Source organism: Mandrillus leucophaeus, unplaced genomic scaffold (assembly GCF_000951045.1).
Source record: "Mandrillus leucophaeus isolate KB7577 unplaced genomic scaffold, Mleu.le_1.0 Scaffold157, whole genome shotgun sequence".
NCBI lineage: Eukaryota > Metazoa > Chordata > Mammalia > Primates > Cercopithecidae > Mandrillus > Mandrillus leucophaeus.
Genome location: NW_012101554.1, coordinates 4,564,740 through 4,569,964, shown reverse-complemented (window position 1 = coordinate 4,569,964; position 5,225 = coordinate 4,564,740). Strand labels below are relative to the sequence as shown.

Below are 5,225 nucleotides of genomic sequence, written 5' to 3'. Positions count from 1 at the left end.
AAATAAATAAATAATAATAGTAGTAAATAAAATAAAAAGGGAAAATAACAGCAGAGTAAGCTTTTCATAAAGTGAAATATTTTCAACAGAAAAAGATGAGTCTATGTCTCACCTGTTTTCCTGGGTATGTTTCTTTTCTGAAGTGGTGGTGATGATAAGGGATGGTTTTAGTTTTGCAGTGTCCTTACTTGGCAAATGTAGATAGGTGGCAACTCTGTGACAGTCTCAAACATTTCTGGGAAATGTAACCAGTTCATGAAATCCCAAGGCGTGATGTTGACTGAGCTAAGCTGGTCTCTTGGGCTTCTTTGAGCTGAGTGGGGGATTCAGGTGGGCACTGTCTGGCTGAAGGGGGGATCTGAGAGAATGAGGTATGGAGGGAAAGGTATCTGCTGCCAGATCCAAGGCTAGATTGCAGGGGGAGAATGCACCTGGCACACAGTAGGTGCCCAGATGTGGCAATTGGATGAAATGATTACCATGTGTCTTAGTTCATTTTGTGTTGCTATAAAAGAATACCCAAGGCTGGGTAATTTACAAAGAAAAGAGGTTTATTTCGCTCATGGTTCTGCAGGCTGCACAAATAGCATAGAACCAGCATGTGCTTCTGGTGATGGCTTCAGGGAGCATCCATTCATGGTGGAAGGGGAAGGAGAGCCAACATCACATGAGGAGAGAAGGAGGGAGAGAGCAAAGGAAGGTGCCAGGCTCTTTTAAACAATCAGTTCTTGTGGGAACTAATAGAGTAAGCCCAAGGTGCTAGGGGGACCCGTTGGCATAGTATCAACTCAGGTTGTCAAGTCAGGGAAGGCTGTCTGGACAAAGTGAAACTTGAAGGACAAGCAGGAGTTGGCCACTGGGCAACCCAGGCTGGAGTAACTTCAGAGGCACAAAAGCATTGCACTGTCACGTGATACAGCTGGAGAAGAAAGCTGTGAACTGAGTTGGGATTTAAAGCTGTGATGGTGGAAACTCAGGCACTGTGTGGAGCAGAGTTAGAGTTTCAGCCAGAACATCTGGAGCCCGGTGTCTCCCTAAAATCCCAAAGGGGTGGCATGACTAGGGGACGAAACCCCCAGCTTCCCTCCCCAAGCCCTGGGAGGTATGCGCCAGGTAAGGGGTGCTTTCTCCTGAGCTCCAGCAGGAATCCCAACCCGCTCCAGGGATCCGGTACTCAGAATTAACATCCCGGCCCTCAGACTGTGAACACTTCTCCCCCACATTTAGAAAGAGCCAAAGTGCCAGCCCACCTCCCAAGCCCCTCATGTAACATATGCCTGATTTCCCAAGAGCAAAGATTTCTCCTTTCTCCCTTCCCTCCTTCTTCCACCTTCCCCTCGACCTCTTCCTTTTAAACAATAGGTTCTTGTGGGAACTAATAGACAACTCACTCATTACTTGGAGGATAGCACCAAGACAGTCAGGAGGGATCCACCCCTATGACCCAGACACTGCCCTTAGGCCCTACCTCCAACACTGGAGATCAGATTTCAACGTGAGATTTGGAGGGGACAGATATTCAAACTGTATCACCATGTGTGCTCAATTCCCAGTTCAGTCAGGGCAGTGAGCAGAGACAGAGCCTTAGCTGGAATGGGGCTGTGTTGGGAGGAGCTAGGGAAGGACATCAGGGTCTCTTAGATGTGGAAATACAGAGGAGAGGAATGAGTCTGAGTATGTTCTAAGAACCCCTGCAGTGGGTTCTGATCTGGATCCCGGTCTCAGATCGGGTTTCCCTGAAGCAGAGCCTGAGATAGGGATTTGGGTGCACGTTCTGTGTTAGGGTGTGCTCTCCGGCAGAGTCAGGATTAGGGGGTGGTGAGTGACACAGGCGCACGAAACTGCAGGATGGAATCCCATCTTTATTTTGATGTTTTGCTCATCGTGTGATTTTTTACATTAATTTTGATTATTTATTTATTATTATTATTTTTTGGAGACCGGGTCTCACTGTCATCTAGGCTGGAGCACAGTGGCATGATCACAGCTCACTGCAGCCTTGACCTCCTGGGCTCAATTGATCTGCCCGCCTTGGCCTCCTGAATAGCTGTCACTTTGATTTTGAAAAAATGTTACATTACATTATTATTTTTTGAATGAGTGAGGTTTTTGGCAACCCTCCTCCCTAAGTTTGCACTCAAGGCAGGTGCCTCACTCTGCTCTCAGGAGAAGGGGAATGAGGGAAGGGGTTATTGAGGATTTGGCCTCAGCCTAAGCTAGTGAGACCAGCTTCAGTCTGATGCCCCGGGGAGCCCTGGAGCGAGCATTGTGCCCTGGGGCAGCCAGGCAGGGGCAGCTCCTGCTCTGCTGAGGGCAATTCTTAGGAGGAGAGGGCAGCCGTGAGCTGTTAGCATCTAATATTCCCTGCAGCTGGCAGATGGGGGACCCTGCTAGTGAAAAGGACCCCGACTGGGTACGAAAAACGTCCACTACAATACCCCTCCATTGTTCTTTGAGAGGTGGCAGTAAACATTTCAAAGGTCTGCAGGGGCTTTTGGCTGCTGGACTGTGTGTCTTCAAATATGGCTGTGCTGGAGTTTCTGGGGTCCAGTTTCTAATCCTCTTGTAGGATGAATGAGTGAGCAGGAGGGTGGGTGGAGCCAGTGTGGATGCGTGTGTGACCTGATGAGCTGGTTTGTCCTAAGCTGCTGGCTCAGGTTCCTGGAGGGTGGGAGCTGGGGAGAGGAAGGCCAGAGTGGAACAGGTGTCTGTGAGTCTGCCCATGGAAGGGGACATGGAGGAGGAAGAGGCTGAGGGGAAGATGGAAGAAGCAGGGAAGGAAGGAGAAATCTGTGCTTTTGGGAAATCAGGCATATGTTATATGAAGGGCTTGGGAGGTGGGCTGGCACTTTGGCTCTTTCTAAATGTGGGGGAGAAGTGTTCACAGTCTGAGGGCTGGGATGTTAATTCTGAGTCCCGGATCCCTGGAGCGGGTTGGGACTCCTGCTGGAGCTCAGGAGAAAGCACCCCTTACCTGGCGCATACCTCCCAGGGCTTGGGGAGGGAAGCTTGGGGCTTCGTCCCCTATTCATGCCACCCCTTTGGGATTTTAGAGACACCAGGGGCCATATGTTCTGGCTGAAACTCTACTTCTATTCCACACAGTGCCTGAGTTTCCTTCCACCATCACAGCTTTAAATCCCAACTCAGTTCACAACCTTCTTCTCCAGCTATATCACGTGAAAGTGCAATGCTTTTGTGCCTCTGAAGTTACTTCAGCCTGGGTTGCCCACTGGCCGACTCCTGCTTGTCCTTCAAGTTTCACTTTGTCCAGGCAGCCTTCCCTGACTTGGCAGCTGGAGTTGATACTATGCCGACAGGTCCCCCTAGCCCTGGGCTTACTCTGTCATGATTCACTCATTGTCTGTCACCCTTACCTGGCTTTGGGTTTCTTGGGAGTGGGAGCTATATCTTTGTATTGTCTCTCCCAGCCTGACACCTGGCAGGTAATTTGTGCTCAATAAAGTTTATTGAAGGTAAGAATGAGAAATACGTAATAGGTCATCAGATATTTATACCTCAGTGTGAAAGAAATTCTGAGAGGAGGTTTTTGTTTTGATTTGTTTTTAAATCATACTCCCTTACAATCATGCCACATTTATGTCTGAGGCCATGTCGTATAATGATAAGATTCATAATTATACTCAACAACAGCAACAATAATAACAATGGATAATATACTGAGAACTTACCATGGGCCAGGTATTATTGTTCTAGTTGTTTATATTCCTTCTCTTATATCCTAACACCAACTTTAGAAGGTATATACTATTTATGAGGTATGTACTTTGTGTGGTATGTATTGCCCCATTTTACAGATTGGGAAACTGAGGAAAGAATTTAAGCAGCAAAGAGGTCTTACAGGTGGTAAATGACAGAACTGGCTTTTGAACTCAGGTGGTCTGGCTTCAGAATCTATACCCTTAACCATCACACACTGAACATGGCTTTTGGGTTCAAGTCCTAGCTCCTTCATTTTCTAGCTGTGTGATCTTGGGCAAGTTGCTTGACGTCTCTGAGTTTCTGTTTACTTACCTGTGAGGTAGGGGTGGTCCTCAACGTTGTTGGGAGGCTGGGGCAAAGTAAGGGATGGAGAGGACCCTGAGGGTTGGCAGTGATGGTTCTCATGGCTCAGCGAGGTGGCGGTTTCAAAGATCTCTGCTCGTGGTTACAAAATGAGCCTTGGAAACCCGCATCAGGAGAGACATCATGGCCAGGGTTCTTGGCAAAGGGCATGGAGGCCAGGAAGAGGGAGACAAAGGCTCCTCTGTCAGCACCTTGGGGTCCCAGGGGAGGCAAGTTGGGAAGATGTGAGTGCTGCAAAGCAGGAGATGAGGCACTCCTGCCTGGAAGTGGGGCAGGCACCCTGTTGCCCGCCAGGATTTGTTCTGCATAAGCTATGGGTGGAAAATTCCTTTGGATCCTTTCCTGAGTGGCTGGGAAAGCTGAGACTAATTCATGGAGGGGAGGGGTGTCTCCACACCCTGGGAATGTGATCACTGTTTTATTTTAAAACAGAATAAAAGCAGCTTCAACTTGGCAGTTCTCAGGGCTGCTTGGGGCCACTGAAGCCACCTCCAGAACACGGCTCCTTGTGGGCTCAGGCTCTGGCTGCTATGGGATCAGGGATCACACTGGAAACTTGTCACTGGCGGGTGGCTGCTCTGTTTTCTGCAGAGACTCCCTCCTCCAGCCTGACTGGCATTTTCTCTGGGAACCCACAGAGTACAGATCTGCCCTCTGGGGTGACAAGGAGGCCTCAGGCAGAAATCTCCCTCACACTGTGGATACTGTCATATATCCACAGAATTCTCTCCTGATCCCTGCTCCCCACGGTGACCCTGCAAACAATTGTCATTTCCCTTTGACAAATGCGGAAACTGAGGACAGGGAGTTGGAACAGCCAGTACAGCTGAAATAAGAACCAAGGTTCTCTGACTTCCCATGAGACAGACCTTGTGCAAAAGACATGGCCCAGGTTCTATGGGGACTGAAGGTCTAAGTGGCTCTGAAGGATATTCTTGATGGATCAAAACACAGCACAATCAGTGCAAAGGGAGTGCTCAAAGCCCATTTGCTCATTATGAAAGACCAGGGCTTGAGAACTCCAGACTCTATTAAGAATATGTGCGGCCGGGCGCGGTGGCTCAAGCCTGTAATCCCAGCACTTTGGGAGGCCGAGGCGGGTGGATCACGAGGTCAGGAGATCAAGACCATCCTGGCTA

At 49.0% G+C, this 5,225-nt stretch overlaps 1 protein-coding gene across 4 annotated transcripts in view; it reads left to right on the top strand.

The window, feature by feature from the left end:
* The window catches only part of CMKLR1 (chemokine-like receptor 1), a 54,733-nt gene that overhangs the window by 17,182 nt on the left and 32,326 nt on the right, over window positions 1–5,225 (top strand). Inside the window, exon 1 of one of the 4 annotated variants that reach the window (XM_011975553.1) lies at window positions 2,695–2,810. The exons of the other annotated variants lie outside the window; for them this stretch is intronic. The gene's annotated coding sequence lies outside the window, so the exon portion shown is untranslated. Of the gene's footprint in view, window positions 1–2,694; window positions 2,811–5,225 lie in introns of those variants that run through there. 4 annotated transcript variants of the gene reach the window in all.